We start from the raw sequence: 21,265 nt of genomic DNA, 5'->3' as shown, positions 1-21,265 counted from the left end.
ATCCATACAACAGCATCATAATATGTGCACCAGGTTCTCTGAATTCCCAACTTTCCCCTTTAAAGTAAGTCTCTAGCTTCTTCTATCTTCTCTTTTATATCTCTGCAATGGAAGAAACGAAATATTTCCTTTTTAAAAAAAGCTGAGAATTCAGAGATTCTGGAACATACATAGCTGTACTGTTATATCACTATAATCCTATTCAACTAAGTTTAAAAACAAACACTTAAAAAACAGCCCCATGGAAGGAGAGGAAATGCGTTCTGTGAAAGTCAACCCTCATGGAAATTCAGCAACCCTTCAGCCTAGCAGAGTAACAGCATGCAGTATACATAGTAGTAGAGACTTCAGTCCATATCCCTTACAAACTATATTACCAGCGTAAAAAAAATCTCTTACTTGTATAGATAATTCAGTTTTCGATAGCTTATGAATGCTTGGAGGGCCAGAGCCTTCCTCATGTCATAACGCAGGCCATTCCATAAGGTGGGGAGCTAGAAAGAGAATGCAGATGCGGCTCTTGATTTGGTCTAAAACAGAAGTGGCTACTCCATGTGTTGTCTGGGGTGATTGTTTTGTTCCCCTTCAAAAGGATATGATTGAGCAGTTCAGGACTTATTCTAAGAAGAGCACAAAACACTCCACAGATAACAAATGAGGCTTCCTAGCTCTAACAGCATCCAATGCCAAAGTATGTGTTAAACTCATTGGACTCTTGATGAAAGCAGCTTTGTTCCTGTTTATCTGCTTGAATATCTGGGAAAATTATTCAGAAAGAAGCTGAGGCTGGTTGCTTAGTCCAGGCACTGAGTAATGCAGTTTGCTTGGTGGAAGTTGAATAAAATCTCATGATTTCTCTCTAGTCAAACAGAACTGCCAAGTATTCCCTGCTCATGGAAAACACAGGAGGAGATATAAAAGTGCCACAAATACTTTGATGTTCTTCCGACTGTTGTGGCCCTTTTATACCCCATATATATATGGGGTAAATTCTTCGGTGGGCTGTTAATTCCTGTTATTTCACACACTAAATGGGAATAGTTTGGGCTGTAAAACTGCACTGTGACTTATTCAGTTTTAGGAGGTGGTGTAGAAACCAAGTCATGGAGTTTCCTTGGTGACCTTGAGAACCCGTCCGAGAAGGTTGCTGTGAAGTTACAGTAATGCTCTGAGTTTTTGGGATGAGGACAGAAATGTGAATAAAAATTATGCTTTTCTTAAGAGACATTCTGTTCAAGCAGAGCACCCACCATTGATTTATGGGGGGAAAGGCTCTGTATGTTTAATATCAAATACCTTTATTCATATTGACACTATGAAACATATCTTTCAGTGAGAATAGAGCATCTAAGACAGTGTAATGTAGTATGGACTTCTAATCTGGCGAACCGGGTTCGATTCTGCACTCCCCCACATGCAACCAGCTGGGTGACCTTGGGCTCACCACAGTGCTGATAAAGCTCTTCTGACCAATCAGTGATATCAGGGCTCTCTCAGCCTCACCTACCTCACAGGGTGTCTGTTGTGGGGAGAGGGAAGGGAAGGCAAATGTAAGCCGCTTTGAGACTCCTTCGGGTAGAGAAAAGCAGCATATAAGAACCAACTCTTCTTCTTCTTCTTTGCTGCTCTGTCTGAAGGAATGTGCTCTGATTGTACAAAAGAAAATGAAGATGGTAAAACTAACATTCACAACAATGAAAGAGAACAATCTGGTGGTCTAATGAGTTCTAGAGAGGTGCCATGGCTTTTATGAGCTCATGATAAAATTATCTCAGTGCAATCGAGTACATACATGAAGCTGCCTTCTACTCAATCAGACCATCGGCCCATCAAAGTCAGAATTGTCTACTCAGCCTGGCAGCCACTCTCCAGGGTCTCAAGCAGAGGTTTTCACAGCACCTACTGCCTGGTCCTTCTCACAGGAGGCTCCAGAGATTGAATCTGGGACTTTCTGCATGCCAAGCAGATTCTATACCCCTGAGCCATGACTCCTCCAGAGTAGGGAAAGAGTAGATACAACTGGCTTTTGGATCTAACAGGTGGCATGAAGAGCCTAATAGCACCTTGGAGACCAACATAATTTTTAGATATAAGCTTTCGAGAATCAGAATTCCCTTTGATTCTTGAATCTTAAAAAGTGAATACATGAAAATCTTGTTGGTCTCTAAATTGTTACTGAACTTGAACTTGGCTTTTTTTTTTGCTGCAGACCAACATGATCCTTGTCCAACATACCAAACACAACCCTTAACTGGATCTCCTGAATCTATTGCCCATCAGCTTTGTTAAATGCTCTAAGTTATGGACAAAGAAGAAGGTCATCTCTGTCCACTATTTCCATACCACCACTTTGTAAACTATTGTCATTCCTTAGTCTTCATTTTTTTCCAAACTAAAAGAACTCGATTCTTTAGTCGGAGAAGGTGCTCCGAAACCATTGGTCATTTTTGATATTATTTTGAGCTTTGAAGATCAGAGCTGACCAGGTTGCCCATATCAATGTTCTTTGTTTCCTCCTCTGTGGGAACTACCCATCCCTTTCCTGGCACTCCTGACATAATCAACACATAGAAGAAGAAGAAGAAGAAGAAGAAGAAGAAGAAGAAGAAGAAGAAGAAGAAGAAGAAGAAGAAGAAGAAGAAGAAGAAGAAGAAGAAGAAGAAGAAGAAGAAGAAGAAGAAGAAGAAGAAGAAGAAGAATTATATGCCGCTTTTCTCTACCTGAAGGAGTCTCAGAGCGGCTTATATCACTGCTCGGTCAGAACAGCTTTATCAGTGCCCTGGCGAGCTAAGGTCACCCAGCTGGCTGCATGTGGGGGACTGCAGAATCAAACCCGGCTCACCAGATTAGAAGTCCACACTCCTAACCACTACACCAAACTGGCAATCTTCCCAGAGATTTCTGTCCCAACCGCTGTCAGCATTGTTTGTTTCAGTGAAAATATCCTATTTCTATCCTTGAACTACTTGGTGGGGTTGGGGTGGCAAAGGAATTCGCTTTCCTATATTTCTAAGCTTCTGACTTCACTGACCTACATTGCACAAAGCCCTCTTGAGTGAGCTTTAGCACATTTGGGGGGATTTAAACATCACTGCAAAGTGGAACTTTGGAATTACTGCACCTCACGACATTTACTATAGCAAACATAAAGCTGGAATTTGCTGGATGGGGCTTGGAAACGTTCCCCCTCCCTTTCCATCTTGCAGAAGCAACAGTTTCATTAGGTCTCAAATCCCAGCTATAAAATGGTCACGATTGAATTCCGCAACAGCTTTTGTAACTAGAAAAGTGCCGCTGTGTCCATGAAAGACGAAGAGGCCATCCGTCTCAAAAGGTAATTGGCTCTGCTTAACGCTTGACGAGTGTGGCATGGCCTGTTTTATCCATTTGCACTCGCTCTTCCCTGAAGTCAGAAATTATTGTTCAGAGTCAGAAACAAAGAAAACCATTTTCATGAAATACACTGGCTGGGATAAAATGGCAGCAGATTAAAATAAAAAAACCAGACCCAGCCAAACCGATGCATAACCTAGCCCAAAAGAACAAAAAAGCATGGCAGATGCCTTCATCCCAAACAGTGCTACATCATCGGCCATAAAATGTAGATCTTCGCTGCTGATTATATTGTTGCACATTCCACTGTTCCCCTGCCATTGGCTCTTCAGGACGGTATTACTTATGTGTCCAAGATCTGACAGAGTCATGCTGAAATGCATCTGATCTCAATGAATGGCATGGGATGAACCCCCCTCGCCGATCCATCAATTTCAAGAGAGATTGAAATACCATATTAATTTTCCTGCAAGACTATTGATTGGGGACAGATGTGACTTCTTTGCTGTTTAATTCTTCCTGATTCGCTTTCTAAATGCAAATACAGATAGCTGTCAGAGTGTTTTAAATCACCCAGAGTGTTCATTCAAACATTATTCTGCTTTTGCTACAGCTGCCAGATTTGAAGGGATTTCAACCTGAACTGCTCACATCAGCGGACCTGGCATTACATAAATTACGAGTTTTCAGCAGTCAAGCCAGAGTAGTCTCTGTAACCTTACCAGACAAGCAAGCATTTTGGCCATCTGAAGTCATGCTGTTGTAATGTAGGAGAGAAAGGGCTTGGTGGGTGGAGGAGACAGGCTTGGATAACTCACAAAATTGAATCTCCGCTTACATAAATCGTATCACATGAAAAGTCAAACGCATGTTTAACCATGTGAAGTTTTAAGATCTGTAATTCTTTTCGGTCCGAAATCCAGCATAGGGCATAATCTAATTCCATGCTGCATTTCCTAGCCCCATCATGCCTACTGCTCTAAGTATGGCTGTTTCCTTCTTCCAGTCCCCTTCTTTTATTGGTGGCCCACCTACGACCGGAAAGCTGCATTCACAGGACATCTTCATGAAACGTCAGGGACTTTACAGTGGTAGTACACTGGCTACATAGATCCCTCTCTTTAACCTTTTCCAACTGGAGATGTTTTTGGAGGGGGAAGGGAATTCAAAGCAGGAAAATGACAGAACCATCATGCCTTGATAAGAAAATGTGAAATTCAAAGTAACAAAACATTTCTCATGAATACAGTAACTTGAGAACTAGAAATAAAATTGCATCACAATGGCTATGAACATAGCAACATTTGCAGAGGCAGGTTCTTCAGTGACCACAACACAAATGCAAACCCTAGCAAACAGTGTCTAGTAACCCAAGGAAAGGAAAAAGTTTAAAATGTTCTTAAGGAAGTTCAGGGCTGCTTCTTCCCCATATGTTCTTCAATGCCTCTTGTTGCTGCTGCTGCTGCTGCTGCTGTGAATACGTAGATCATTTCTGCAAGAGGAATCTGCACCTGAACAGCCTTCAAAAAGTCAAAGAGAACACAAATCCCAAGGGGGGGGGGGGAATGTGCCAGTTTTGATTTTTATTAAAAATGCATCTGTGTTGTGTCAAAGCAAAGCAATGCAGAAGTGCCTTTTTAAAAATTAATTTTGGGGCTGGGGTGGGTGGGAAGAATGTTTCAGTCCATGAGAGAATTGCTGTGCTGTGCTGTGATTGGTGGTTTGCTGTGATTGACAAGCCAAGGAGCAGAGTTCATTTTGCTTTCTTTGCAGCCTCATCAGGAAGCAAAAAGCCGCTATGGAGCAGAAGGAAAACGCGGGAGGGAAAACATGGGAGGGGTCTCCCGTGAGCAGGGCTGCAAAAGCGAGGTTTCCCATCCTGTGTTTGCAAGCAGGACACCACTTGCGTTTTACCCCTCCATGTGGAAATCATCCTCATTTCTCTGGTTTGGGCATGCAAAAAAAAATTAGCAGTTCCCTCAGTTCAGCTCTAGGCCTTCTCTCTTTCACCACAGACCAGACTGATTAAGGGGGGAAAGTCTGAAACAATATCTAACAGCCTGACAAACCCTTACTTTATAATATCACCTGAAAGAGAAATTCTAGAATGCTCCAACCAGTCTTTCTAATGTAAAGATATCTGATTTGGAACCCACCTTCTAAAATATGCACTTCCAGATGCCACCATTCTCAGCTTTAGCCCATTTCTAAATCACGAGTGCATTCCCACGTGTACCAGAAAAAACTTGGATTCAAATGGGATTTTTTCCTATATGTTGCCGGTCATGTAAGAAGATCATAGTCTGACGAAGAGTGCTTGCACTCAAAAGCTCACGCCCTGAATAAATCTTTGTTGGTCTTAAAGGTGCTACTGGACTCTGATTTTATAGAAAAAACTTAGTTATGAGTGACAGCTTCTAATATGGGTAGCTGGATTTGATTCCTCACTCCTCCCCCAAATACAGCCAGCTGGGTGACTTTGGGCTCATCACAGCCCTGATAATGTTGTACTAATTTTTTCCTGAAAAAATCAGGAAAAAATGTTTCACAGTCAGAGAAGTTCAGCAGTGGAATAGGCTGCCTAAGGTGGTGGTGAGCTCCCCCTCACTGGCAGTCTTCAAGCAAAGGTTGGATACACACTTTTCTTGGATGCTTTAGGATGCTTTGGGCTGAACCTGTGTTGAACAGGGGGTTGGACTAGATGGCTTGTGTGGCCCCTTCCAACTCTACGATTCTGTGATTCTGTAATTGAGCATTAATCAGAGCTCTCTCAGCCTCACCTCCCTCACAGGGTGTCTGTTGTGGGGAGAGGAAAGGGAAGGCGGCTGTAAGCCACTTTGAGACTCCTTCTGGTAGAGAAGAGCAGCCAGTAAGAACCTTCTTCTTCTTCTTCTTTTTCATATGTATTACTAGCAAAAGAGAACCTCCAGATCCTGAGGGAAATCCATCAGGGCTGGAGTTTGTGAGCCTCCCTCAAAATAAAACAAACCCGTATGAAATTAGCTCTTTCTGTAATGTATAATTATTATTATTCATCACAAACTACAGACAGATTTTCAAACACACCAGGAGGTAAAGACGAAAAATATTAAGTACTTACCTGAAATACTAATACAGAGGGGAGGGTTACATAGTTTGACCCTTATGATTTAAAGCTTGTTACCATATTACATCATGACTTGAAAAATCTTCATTTCTTTGAAACACTAATAAATTCATAAGCCAATAAAAGTCCTTAACTTTATCTAAAAAAGGCTTTTTAGTTGGAATTTTGCTTTGTTCCCACAGTTTAGCAAATACTAATCTGGCAGCTGTTACAGCATGTAACCCAAACACTCCATATTTGCTTGGAAGAGATAAAATAATTCAATTTAAAAAAAGTTCAGCTGTACTAACTATATTACAACCAAATCCTTTTGAAAGCATAATAGAAATCATCTTTCAAGATTGATGCATTTCCTCTATATGCACTACATGTATATATGCTGCGGTGCAGAGTGGTCCAACAATACTGGATGGCAAACTCTCCCACTTACTGATATGGAACACATCTTATGCCACACCTGGGACATCATAATGGAAGTCATATCGTCAGTCCATCCCGCTCCCTCCCTGAGTCACAGCGGTGGTGTTGGAGGAGGCAGCCATAGTGGCAGTGGTGGCAGAGGTGGCACCTGTGCTGGTAGCTGGTGTGGAGAAGGAGGCAGCCAAGTGAGCAGGGCTTACTGCCAGGCCTGGCCAGCTGCCACCCCTCCCATCCTTCATCCACCCACACTCCTGATGGCCCGTGGCGATGGAGCAAGCAGGGATCAGCGCCGGCCCTGGCCAGCTGCTGCCAATCTTTCAAGCCTACAGGAGGAATGGGAACGGTGTCAGCTGGCAAGGCCCAGCACTGAGCCCTGTTTGCACCACCACTGCTGTCCATCTTCTGTAGTCCTCCTGGCCATCCCTCAGGTGGTCCCTGGCACAGTGGCCGTGAGCGATGGCCAGATTCTCGGATTTTTTTTCCTTTACTCTCTATCACGACTCCCTGTCAGAACCTCATCCCCCGGCAGATTCTGCCTGTTGCTGGAAGGAAAGAGGACAGGGGTGCTTTGTAAGTCCAGATGGTCAGTTTTGATAGTGTACATATCCAGTGAAGCCAATGGGCCTGAAGCATGTCATTTTTGAATGGCACTCTTAGTCTGCTGTTTCAACCTGCAGCCAACCAGCTGATCAGAGTTGCAGTGCTGAATCAAACAGTAGCAGGATTTCCTTGTCCAATAATGTGTAGTAGCTGCATAATGCAAGCATTGGTCCAATCAGTATTACAAAATTATCATTTCACCACAGTGTTTATTACTCTCAGATCACTCAGGCTTGTAAAGGTTGGCAAAGCAACCTGCAATCATGTCTACTCCCTTTCTGATTGTCATAGTAGTAATATTAGTGTTGTCAGTGGTCAAAACTCTGTGTTAAGAAGGTAATTCTACCATAGAGGTTTGGCCCACAAACCAGAGCGCCACCCCTGACATCCCTGATGCATCTATGTCACTTCCGGGTATCATAGACACATTGAGTTCATTTCTAGCTTCTTCCCTCCCTGCTCCTGGTAAATTCACTTCCATTCCCCACAGGCTGGTTCAAGGGACCTGGCAACCCTAATTAATATCCAACACACATGTCAGCCAGGAGCAAATTCACAGGCTCCGTTTTATTTGGCCCAAGGTCACCCAGCTTCATGTCTGCGTGTGGATTTGATCCAAACATCAGTGGCACATTAAAAACTAACTTGATGGGAGAGATTAGAGGCCTTTCTCTGAATACCTTCTCCTTTCCCCCTCTCTTTTTGTAATTTTCTGTGACACTGAGGTAAAAGGGTTTCTTTGCACGATCTGAAGAAGTTCACTGTGTCTCATGGATACTCACACAAATAAATGTCAGTCTTTTAAGGTGCCACAGGACTTCTGTATTTACCACAGATATATTTTTTTATTTTTTAGAAAACAAAGATGTGGAAGGGATACAGAAATGAAAAAAAGGAGTTGCTTATCATAATTATGCATATATTTTATTAATTCAACAGTTCTTATCAGGCCTTCCTCTACATGCACACACTATGTCTACATTTTTCATTGTTCCCCCGAGTCACCCAATTTGCCAATGCTAAGAACAATGGAGTGCGGTTGACTGTTGTTTTTATGGAGGAGCTGCATGGATATTTTACCCTATTATATGTTTTACCTGTTTTATTCTATTTACTTATTACTGTAGACTTTTATTTTGTCAACCAACCTGAGATACTGTGAGGGGCTGGATACGAATCAAATAATCAATCAATTTATTTATTTACATACTGCCCTTCCAAGGGGCCTGGAGGGATTTACATTAAGAAAAGACATTAAAATATTTCAATCATTTTAGATAGTACAAATTAATTAAAATTAAGTTAGTATCAGCTAAAATTTTGAAACATGTCCAACGGTGTGTCTGCCTACCTGTGCTCGTTGGGGCCACGGAGGAGATGTCTGCGGGCGCTTGCGGCGGGCCCGAAGTGCCAGTGTTGGCCTGTGCCAGTGGCCTATGGGCCGGGAGAGAGGATGGTGGGCGGTGGTCCATTGTTGGCAGTGCGGCTGGCGGGTGTCCTTTGTGCGGGCTGTTCCCCAGGGTGGATGTCACCGACAGTTGCCGCCGCTACCCCTCAGGGGCTCGGGCCGCTGCTCCTCTTGGCGGCGAGGCAGAAGATGGCGGCGGGCGGCTGGCGGTGGGGACGAAGCGCGTGTTGGGTCCAGGCCGAGCGGGGGCGGGCTGTCTCTTGGGGGGGCGCCGCTCGTCTTGGCGGCGAGGGAAGAAATGGCGGAGTTCAGCTGAACACAGCAGATGTGCGAGGGGGCGGTTCGGGAGGCGCTTTACACCTCCCGATTCGTCAGTCCAGCGGCAAGGGACCAATCGCGAGGGACCAACCACACTTCACGCCTGCCGATTGAGCCCTCCGATTGTCAGTCATGAGGAAGGGGCCTATCGGCACCCTTCCTCATCACGGACAGGGCCCTCCTTAGGTGCCCTTAACCAATTATTTAATCCGCTCTGCAGGAGCGGTTTAAAGATATTATTGTTTTGCTTCTGCATTGCAATACATTTATATGCTTTACAATACTTTTAAAAAACTGTTTTTTATTTTAAGTTTGCCTTCTGCTTGCAGAATAAACACTCCATCTCGCCTCAAATTTCAAAATTGATCTGTTTCTCAAATAGGTTGTGAGTTTCTCCATTGCTGCATAGTTGGCAAGTTTATTTTCCCATTCCTCTAACCTTGGACAGATTTCCTTGGTCTGATTTCCACACTGATGCATAAATGATTCTAGCCACTGTCACTGTATGTTCGAATATCTCTTCCAATACTTTGGGGGATTTGTTAAACAATATTCCTAATAGCACATCCTTAACTTCCATTCGATAACTGCTAGCATCACTAAGGACTACTTAGCCACATATCAAAGGGATTTTATTGAAACACAGCATTTATTGATGACTAATTTATAAGATCCTGACCTGGATGGCTCAGACTAGCCTGATCGGTTCAGATGTTGAAAGCTAACCAGGACCCATTCCGCGCATGTTATATAATGTGTTTTCAGTGCACTTTAGAAGCAGCTTTTCCTGTTCTGCACAGGAAAATCTAGCTGTAAAAGCACACTGAAAGTGCATTATCCAACATGTGCAGAGTGGGCCCAGCGTTGGCCCTGATTAGTATTAAGATGGGAGACCATGAAGGAAGACCAGTGTCACTGTGCAGAGAAAAGCAATGGCAAGCTATCTCTGATCATCTCTTGCCTTGAAATGCCTACAGGATTGTTCTAAATTGGCAGCAACTTGACAGCACTTTACACACATACGATTTATCTGGTTTGTGAGCTATTTAAACAATTGCCTGTTGAGCAGAGCAGTTATGCAGCAGGGATGGGAAGGCAGTCAACCTTGATGGGGCTGTGAGAACCAGCATGCAGGAGAAGCCAATTGCATGGTACTGCATGCTTAGTAAGGAATACAGAGTGCCCATTTGTTGAACACCCAGAGACAGATCAAGAAACTATCGAACTGATGGTCAGAAAATCATGTCTCTGTTCACTACCGGCAAGCAGGCCATGAGCCAAACTGGCAGGTGCTTCAACATCCCTATATTAAGCAATAGTGGCTCTTCATTGAGTTATCAACATAGCAATAACACCTCCATTATTGGGCTTTAGGAGAAAACTAATAAGTATGACAAAAGATTTTACAAATTCAAGGTGTCAAATAGAAATGTCAGAGATGTTGGTCTCTGACATTCAGCATTGGCTTTTCTATTTCACACCTTGCGATAGAAGCAGTCGGAGGGAACTCTTCTATTCTACACACAGTGGATAATGTACTCCCAATGTACTTTTCCAGCTGGTTTTTCCTGTGCAGAACAAGAAAATGAAGTGCATTGAAAGTGCATTGTTATGTGCGAAGTCGTGTCCGACCCATCGCGACCCCATGGACAATGATCCTCCAGGCCTTCCTGTCCTCTACCATTCCCCGGAGTCCATTTAAGTTTGCACCGACTGCTTGATCTCCTCTAGGACTGACCGGTTTGTTCGCCTTGCAGTCCAAGGGACTCGCAAGAGTCTTCTCCAGCACCAGAGTTCAAAAGCCTCAATTCTTTGATGCTCGGCCTTCCTTATGGTCCAACTTTTGCAGCCATACATTGCAACTGGGAATACCATAGCCTTGACTAAACGCACTTTTGTTGGCAGGGTGATTTCTCTGCTTTTTAGGATGCTGTCTAGATTTGCCATAGCTTTCCTCCCCAGGAGCAAGCGTCTTTTAATTTCTTTGCTGCAGTCCCCATCTGCAGTGATCTTGGAGCCCAGGAAAATAAAATCTGTCACTACCTCAATTTCTTCCCCATCTATTTGCCATGAATTGAGAGGGCCGGATGCCATGATCTTTGTTTTCTTGATGTTGAGTTTCAAGCCAACTTTTGCACTCTCCTCCTTCACCTGCATCAACAGGCTCTTTAGTTCCTCTTCACTTTCTGCCATTAGAGTGGTATCATCTGCATATCTAAGGTTGTTGATATTTCTCCCTGCAATCTTGATCCCAATTTGTGACTCCTCTAATCCCGCATTTCTCATGATGTGCTCTGCATACAGGTTAAATAGGCAAGGCGACAGTATACAGCCTTGCCGAACTCCTTTCTCAATTTTGAACCAGTCAGTGATTCCATGTTCAGTTCTCACTGTTGCTTCTTGACCTGCATATAAATTTCTCAAGAGACAAATAAGATGCTCTGGTATTCCCATCTCTTTAAGAACTTGCCACAATTTGTTGTGCTCCACACAATCAAAGGCTTTAGCATAGTCAATGAAGCAGAAGTAGACGTTCTTCTGGTACTCCCTAGCTTTCTCCATGATCCAGCGTATGTTGGCAATTTGATCTCTAGTTCCTCTGCCTCTTCGAAATCCTGCCTGTACTTCTGTAAGTTCTCGGTCCACATATTGCTGGAGCCTAGTTTGTAGGATTTTGAGCATAACTTTGCTAGCATGAGAAATTAGTGCAATGGTGCAGTAGTTTGAACATTCTTTGGCATTGCCCTTCTTTGGGATTGGAATGTAAACTGACCTTTTCCAATCCTGTGGCCACTGTTGAGTTTTCCAAATTTGCTGGCATATTGAGTGTAGCACTTTTACTGCATCGTCTTTTAAGATTTTGAATAGTTCAACTGGAATGCTGTCACCACCACTAGCTTTATTGTTGCTCAGACTTCCTAAGGCCCATTTGACTTCACATTCCAGGATGTCTGGCTCCAGGTCAGTAACTACCCCACTGTGGTCATCAGGGATGTTAAGCTCGCTCTTGTATAGTTGTTCTGTATAATTTTGCCACCTTTGTTTAATCTCTTCTGCTTCTGTGAGGTCCCTACCATTTTGGTCCCTTATCATACCCAACTTTGCATGAAACGTTCTCTTCATATCTCCAATTTTCTTGAAAAGATCTCTGGTCCTCCCCATTCTATTGTTTTCTTCTATTTGTTTGCACTGTTCATTTAAGAAGGCATTCTTATCTCTTCTAGCTTTTCTCTGGAATTCTGCATTCAATTGGGTGTATCTTTCTCTTTCTCCCTTGCCTTTCACTTCCCTTCTCTCCTTAGCTATTTGTAAAGCTTCCTCAGACAGCCATTTTGATTTCTTGCATTTCTTTTTCTTTGGGATGGTTTTAGTTGCTACCTCTTGTACAATGTTGCGAACCTCAGTCCATAGTTCTTCAGGCACTCTGTCTATCAGATCTAATTCCTTAAATCTATTTGTCACCTCTACTGTGTATTCGTCGGGGATATGATTTAGTTCATACCTGAGTGGCCTAGTGCTTTTCCCTACTTTCTTCAATTTAAGCCTAAATTTTGCAACAAGAAGCTCATGATCTGAACCACAATCAGCTCCTGGTCTTGTTTTTATTGACTGGATAGAACTTTTCCATCTTTGGCTGCAGAGCACATAGTCAATCTGATTTCTGTGTTGACCGTCTGGTGATGTCCATGTGTAGAGTCGTCTCTTGGGTTGTTGGAAAACAGTGTTTGCTATGACCATTGTATTCTCTTGACAAAATTCTACCAGCCTGTGCCCTGCTTCATTTTGTACTCCAAGGCCAAACTTGCCTGTTATCCCCGTTATCTTTTGGCTTCCTACTTTAGCATTCCAATCCCCCATGATGATAAGCACATCATTTTTTGGCGTTGCTTCTAGAAGGTGTTGTAGGGCTTCATAGAACTGATCAACTTCATCCTCTTCAGCAGCAGTGGTTGGGGCATAGACCTGGATCACTGTGATGTTGAATGGTTTGCCTTGGATTCGAACTGAGATCATTCTGTCATTTTGGGGATTGTATCCCAAGACTGCTTTTCCTACTCTCTTATTGATTATGAAGGCTACTCCATTTCTTCTGTGAGATTCTTGTCCACAGTAGTATACCTGATGGTCATCTGAATTAAATTCACCCATTCCTGTCCATTTTAGTTCACTGATTCCTAAAATGTCGATGTTCAGTCTTGTCATTTCTTGTTTGACCACGTCCAGCTTACCTTGATTCATGGATCTGACGTTCCAGGTTCCTATGGAATAAAAATCTTTACAGCATCGGACTGTCTTTTCGCCACCAGTTACTTCCACAACTGAGCGTCCTTTCGGCTTTGGCCCAGTCGCTTCATTCATTCTGGCGCTACTCGTACTAGCCGTCTGCTCATCCCCAGTAGCATATTGGACACCTTCCGACCTGAGGGGCTCATCTTCCAGCGTCATATCGTTATACCTATTGGAACTGTCCATAGAGTTTTCATGGCAAAGATACTGGAGTGGTTTGCCATTTCCTTCTCCAGTGGATCACCTTTTGTCAGAGCTCTCAGCTATGACCTGTCCGTCTTGGGTGGCCCTGCACGGTATAGCTCATAGCTTCACTGAACTACGCAAGCCCCCTTGCCACAACAAGGCAGCGATCCTTGAAGGGGTGCATTATCAACTACTAAAGTGCATTATCAACTTCTAAAGTGCATTGAAAGTGCATTATCCAATATGTGCAGAATGGGCCTTCCTTCCCCTGTGTGACAGTCTCTTAGCAGCCACTGTCTGGCCCATATTAGAAACTGAATGCCAAACGAGGTGGACGTTGGTCTGATCGAACAAAACAGTGCTTATGTTCTTAACTCCTCCAGAAATGATGAAGTAGCCAACCACAAAAGTAAGGCTTTCCATTTATTTGTTTTGCCTTTTGTAAGGAGTGTCCATGAACCACGCCTGGCTGATTGAAATCCCCCTGCAAATGCCGGCCTTTGAAGGGAATGCATTACAGGCACCGAATGCCATATTGTAGAGACAGAACATGCCAACAATTTGCCAGTGACAAGGAATGGGCTGATCATGTCGAAAGATGAATGGCTAACTTGGATTCACTTCTTTTGACCTGTGGAGACTTGGCAAAAGTTGCTCACTGTTGGCTCGTGCGCAGACTCCTGGTGCATTTCAGACACCCACAGCTCTCTTCAGACAAGCCAACCCAAATTTGGACGGACATAATATGATATAGGCATTCGATACAGTGTGGATAGTGGAAACTGACAGGCTGAAAGCGATCCGTAAGGGCAGGCTGTTGCTGTTAGCGGCGATGACAGCCTCAGCTTTGGTGTTTGCCCTTGGTGTTATACAACCTCTTGCCGGTTTCTTCCATTTTCTCTTCCAATTTGCTCTTTGCAGAAATAAAAGCATTGCTGACTCAGATGTTTCTGATTTAGCTTTTAAAACAGCCTCTTGGGCAGGACGAGTGATCAGCCTCGGTGTCTTGTGCTCAGCTGCTGAGTTTGGCAACTCGACGGGACTAGGCAGACCACGGTGGGCTGGGTTGTGATGTGACTGCGTGGACCATGCAGGGACCCTGATGTCCATTCTGACGGGGAAGAGTGGAGTCTGCTCCCAGTGCAGAAAAGAAATTGGCTCCATAATAATATTTGGAAAGCAATAATTTACTAAGAAGCCTAGGCAACTAACTTTTGAAGTGTTTAACCCCAAAAGAAGATGACTGAACATATTGCACATTAAAAAAAAATATATTGGACCTACCTGTAACTTGTATGTCAATTTAAGATGACCACACACTTCTCTTGACAGCACTTCTGGGTAAAACCTAGTCTTCTCTTAAGATAAGAATAGTAACTATAAATTGCATAGATTAAGTAGCTCCTTCTTAAAGCTCTGCGAAACACTAGAAAGGCGAATAAAAGGGCCATCCTAAGCAGAGTTATACCTTTCTAAGTCCAGTCATATGAAGTTGCCTTATACTGGATCAGGTCATTGGTCCATCAAGGTCTGTATTGTCTACTCAGCCTGGAAGCAGCTCCCCAAAGGAGCCTACTTTGTGTTGCCTGATGATGATGATGATGATAGCCATTCAGTCAAGTCTGATACCCTGATCCATATCTTAGCAACCAAAGGTTTTTTGTTTTTGTTTTTTTAATCCAGTGTTGCCCAAATCAGATGGTGGGATAGAGCCTGCATAAGCTCCAGCTAATTCCTGGTCTTTTTACTGCACATGATTACATGGGCTTTTTAAAAAAAAATTAAAGATTGGAGAATGTACAAAATAAGGCTGGGGTTCTGAGGTGAGTATGTTCCATTGCTAAGAGGCACTTTAAAACTGTCAGGAAAATGTTGACGTTCCTTTGGCATCTAGCAAGCTGCTCCATGGTTAAGCCCTCCCAACCATCTTTTCTTAATGCATTTGCTGGCAACTCAATCATCCCTCTCAGCTGTAAAAACTGAAACTTGTCAACTTTTTGAGCAGAGCTACAAGCACCTTGTCTCTTCTTCTGGATCAGCTCAGTGTATTGTGCCTCATGGCCCCAAATATATTTGAGTAGAAGCCACCCCCTTTTTTGCTCATACTGGAAGTGTTTTCTTTCATGCACATTAAAGTGCTTCCTGTCAGATCTCAGACACTAAACAGCATCAAACTTGGTTAGTATTTGGGTGGGAGACCACCAAGGAATTTCAGGTTCACCATGCAGAAGACCACCTCTGGTCATCTCTTGCCTTGGAAACCTTATGGGGGCACCATAAAGTGACACAGCCTTCCATTGAGGCCAGAATAAACCAGCACCCAATAAAATTTATGGGCCTCCGTCATTCATCTCCAGGTTATTCCTTCCACCAAGTTAGAACCCATTTAAAAGATCATATTGTCTGTAAAACGGACTAGAAGAACAAGAAGAAGAGTTGGTTCTTATATGCCGCTTTTCTCTACCCGAAGAAGGCTCAAAGCGGCTTACAGTCACCTTCCCTTTCCTCTCCCCACAACAGACACCCTGTGAGGTGGGTGAGGCTGAGAGACCCCCTGATATCACTGCTCGGTCAGAACAGCTTTATCAGGGCCGTGGCGAGCCCAAGGTCACCCAGCTGGCTGCATGTAGGGGAGCACAGAATAGAACCCGGCATGCCAGATTAGAAGTCCACACTCCTAACCACTACACCGAACTGGCTCTCAGGAGGCACACCAATGAATCAATGAGCAGGAGAAACAGGGCACCACAAGTTTTAATTATTTTAATTTTGATTTTATAAACAGCACACATGTGACTTGTTGTAAACTGCCCCAAGCATGTATGAAGGGAGGAGTGATATATTAAAACTAATCATTCCTAATAATTATTACACATATGCATAAGTACTCTTTCAATAATGGATAAAAGGACTAGTCCAGTGGTTCTCAACCTTCCTAATGCCACGACCCTTTAATACACTTCCTCATGTTGTGGTGACCCCCAACCATAAAATTATGCAAATGTTCTTTCACACAAATTAAACCCAAACTGGCCAATGGCATGAAGATTCATTGTTCCATGACTGTATATAAATTGTTTTTTTCCCCTGGGTTTCTCAGTTCAGTTCTGCCTCTTGTCCCACCATGCCAATCTTGCTCTTTTCTGCTGATCCAGACAGACGAACGCTCTATCTTGATCTACCCCATAAGGCTGTTGTGTGGATGGCGACCCCCCCCCCCGGCCAGCCTGCTTGCCCTGCCGCAACCCTGTGAAATGGTTGACCCCCAAAGGGGTCCTGACCCCCAGGTTGAGAACCACTGGCCTAAAGAAACAGTAGAAACTTTATTTCATTGGCAAGGAAGGGAAGGCAGCATGGTTTATTCTTATCCCGTAAGATCTCAGAAGCTAAAGAGGCTTGGTACTTGGATGGGAGCCCACCATAGAAGACTCTGCAAAGGATTGCGATGGCAAATCACCTCTGTTTCTCATTTATCTTGAAAGGCCCTTAGTGGGATTGGCATATGTTGGTTGTGACTTAAGAACATAAAACAGTGTGGCCTTGAAGGCATCTTGACAGACTGATTTTGTGGACTGTTGTTTGTAACTTATATAATAACTGTATATTCTAATGTGTCAGGTTACTTTAGAATTAAACTTTATTAACCCTTTACTGTCTGAAATCTTCTGAGGTTTGTGATTTGTGTTCGTATGTGGATTGCGGTTTACTCAGTCATTATATTACGTGAATTGAGTACATTGAGATTGGGAAAGCCTAATAAGCTGTTGTACTTTATGGACTATTTTATTGAGAACAAACAAAATAAAGCAGACTTTTATCACTCTGTATAAGTGCTTGGGTAATGCTGAAGCAGAAAAAGATGCAGATTAACCTGTTTAAACTGATGGTAAAATGTTCAAGTTCCAGAATTAACTGAATGTGGCATTAAGAAAGAACTCGTAACAAAAGAAAACACTGGAAGAGTGAAGGAGCAAAAGGGAGAAGGATCTGCTAATTTATTTATTTATATTTATTTACATTGAGAAGCTTACATTATTTTAAAATCACATAGTAACTGTATTTATTTATTTATTCTTGTATTTGGCTCAGGGCAGTTTACATAGAACCACATCCATAAAATTAAACATTAAAAGTTAATATCTTTAAAATCCAAAAAATAGAACATATAGGCTGATTTGCCATCAGACATTACTGCCTCCAATTTTGGTTTGGGGGAGGGACAGCCATATAGAGAGAGCCCATCAAGATTTTAATTCAAGTCATTGTGAAGTTCATTGGCCCCAATCAAATGCCTGATGGAAGAGCTCTGTCTTACAGGCCCTTCAAAACTATGCCAGCTCTTGGAGGGTCCACAACTCATCCAGGAGCTCATTCCACCCGGTTGGGGTCAGAACTGAAAGGTCCCTAGGGCTAGGGATCACTAGTTTGTTGGAACTGGATGATCATAATGTCCTTTGGGGAGTATAGTTAGCTAAGTGGTCCCTACGATACTCTGGGCCCGGACCACATATGGCCTTAAAGGTTAACAATAATACTTTAAAGCAGTGGTCCCCAACTTTTTTATCACCGGGGACCACTCAACGCCGGAGACCACTCACCAGGGACCACTCAACGCCTTTTACTGAGGCCCGGTGGGGGGGGGTAGTTTACTCCTCTACTCTCAACCACTGCCCTAACGCTCTCTGATCGCTATGGTAATGTTTAAACATCCCTTCAAAATAAGATACAGACACGCCACAACAATGAAGTGTGTTGTAAAGGGCTGGGGGGGATGAAGTAAAGGGCCGGGGGGGGGGGGAGAAGGCGTCCTTCAGGGCCCTCCTCCAATTAGTTGAAGGACCACATGTGGTCCGCAGCCCACAGGTTGGGGATTGCTGCTTTAAAGCTCATCCAGAATTCATCTCTGTTGTACTTCCTGAAATAATACAAGAAATGCCGTTCAACTGGAGATTAGGTTGTGAACCCTCACATGGGGCCTAGAGTTCTTCCAGAATTACAGTTGGTCTCCAGACTACAGTGATCAGCTCCTCTAGAAAAAAAGAATAGGAGTTTTGGAGGGTGGACTCTATGACATCATATTCTTGCTGAGGTCCCTCCCCTCCTCAAACTCCACCCTTCCTAAGCTCTGCTCCCAAATCTCCAGAAATTTCCCCGTCCTATATGGCAACTTCAGCACAGAGGCATCAAAATATCTGAAGGCACTGTTGGTATTACAGATATGTATTCTGCTAATAAAGATATTCAAGTTAGATCTCAGTGACTGGAGTGCATCGCTCTGGTTCTGTGGGGCCTGACATACAATGTACAAAAAAGGAATTGATAAAGTTCCATGCACAGGATCCCCAGAGAGTGGCGTCTATAAATGCAAAAGAAAATGGGGGGGGGGGGGCTGTTCACTGATTTGTTTTGCACTTTGTAGGCCACTTGAGATGCAACTTACATTAATTTCAATGCTCACTCCTGTCAGACACTGTGCTGGACATTAATTGTTGATGGGATATTAAGGATGGGTGTTCATAAATTACCCCTCATGGTGAGGAGGGGTCTGGCTATTAACAATGGGGGTGAAATTTATATGTTTGTTTGTTTATCACATTTCTATGTCGCCCTCCCAGAAAACCAGCTCAGGGAGGTGCACCTCATATGGAAACATAATCATAATAACATAAGATTACAATGTTTCATATGTGGTGGACCTGCAAAAGAGCAAGACACTTTTGGCAGGATATCCACAAAGAAATCTCAAAAATCTTTAAGGACTCCATAGCTCTAAATCCTGAAGCTTATCTTTTAGGCTTTCTGGTAAATGAAAAAGATAAAACATATGGAGAGTTTTTTAGATATTTGACAACGGCGGCAAGGATAGTCTGGGCAAAATAATGGAAGTTAAAAGAGGCGCCCACCATATTTGATTGGCAGTTGAAAACATTGGAAATCGCTCAGATGTCAAAATTGACAACTTATGTCGAAGATAAACAAATAGTGGACTTTTAGACAAAATGGAACTTATGGATAGAGTATATTAGAAAAAAGTATAGTTGTGGATTTAGGACTATTGGTTATGATTTATAATTTATAAGGGGAAATGAGAATGGATTGAAATTTTGAACAGGAGAATTAATGGGGTTTTTTTGTATATTCTTCAACAAATACAGTTGGAAGTTATTATTTGTAAATGTAATATAATCTATTAACATGTAATTTTGGAGATGGCTAACTGTATTTTTTTTGTAATGAATTATAAATAAAATTTGAAATTATTTAAAAAGATTATTATGTTAAAATGTCTTTAAAAATTAAAAGCAATTAAAATGTATTTAAAATTAACATTTAAAATTATAATTATAATTATTATTATTATTTCGATTTATTTCCCGCCACTCCCAAATGGCTCGCGGCGGGTTACAATGTCTTAAAAAACCCATTAAAACTCCCATTAAAAGACTTTAAAATGTCACAACATGGCAGCACAATAATAAGATCCCCTTCCTACCCCCATTCCTAAAAAAGGGGGGGGTGGAGGAGAAGGAGGTCAACGATGTTCAAGAAGCCCGGGGGAGAGCAGTCGATGTACCCCGGCAGCCCCAGCCTCAACCATAGACCTGGCGGAAGAGCTCCGTCTTGCAGGCCCTGCGGAACGTTAAAGGGTCCCGCAGGGCCCGCAGCTCACCCAGGAGCTCATTCCACCAGGTGGGGGCCAGGACCGAAAAGGCCCTGGCCCTGGTCGAGGCTAGGCGTGCTTCCCTAGGGCCGGGAACGACCAGAAGATTCTCACTCGCAGAGCGCAGAGCCCTGCGGGGGGCATAGGGCACTAGGCGGTCCCTCAGGTATGTGGGTCCCAGCCTGCGTAAAGCCTTAAAGGTTAGAACCAGAACCTTGAACCGGATCCGGACAGCAATTGGTAACCAGTGCAGCTGCCTCAGCACAGGCTGGATGTGGGCCCTCCAAGGTGTGCCGGTGAGGACCCTAGCGGCTGCATTTTGTACCAGCTGGAGTTTCCGGATCAGAGACAGGGATAGGCCCGCGTAGAGCGAGTTACAGAAATCTAATCTGGAGGTGACCGTTGCATGGATCACAGTGGCCAGGTGTTCGGGGGACAGGTAGGGCGCTAGTAGCCGGGCTTGGCGAAGATGGAAAAATGCCTGGCCGGCTAGTTTCCTGACCTGCGCCTCCATAGTCAGGGAGGCATCAATGGTCACACCCAAGTTTCTGGCCTGGGACGCGATGGTAAGATGCGCCCCTGCCAGGGTGGGTAAATGCGCTTCCTGTTCCCGCCCCCTACTTCCCAGCCACAGGACCTCCGTCTTGGAGGGGTTGAGTTTCAGGCGACTCTGCTCAAACCATTCTGTCACTGCTTCCAAACATCTGGCGAATGGTTCCGGGGGGGAGTCTGGGTGGCCGTCCATGAGGAGATAGAGCTGGGTGTCATCAGCGTACTGATGGCAGCCCAACCCAAAACTCCGTACCAGCTGGGCCAGAGGGCGCATGAAGATGTTAAATAGTGTGGGGGAGAGAACCGCGCCCTGTGGGACCCCACAAGGGAGTCCATAAGGGCGCGAGAGCTCATCCCCCACTGCAACCCTCTGGGTCCGGTTCTGGAGGAAGGA

The sequence above is a fragment of the Paroedura picta genome, chromosome 6 (genome assembly GCF_049243985.1).
Source record: "Paroedura picta isolate Pp20150507F chromosome 6, Ppicta_v3.0, whole genome shotgun sequence".
Taxonomy (NCBI): domain Eukaryota; kingdom Metazoa; phylum Chordata; class Lepidosauria; order Squamata; family Gekkonidae; genus Paroedura; species Paroedura picta.
The sequence above is the reverse complement of the archived record's forward strand: the minus strand, read 5'-3'. Positions refer to the sequence as shown.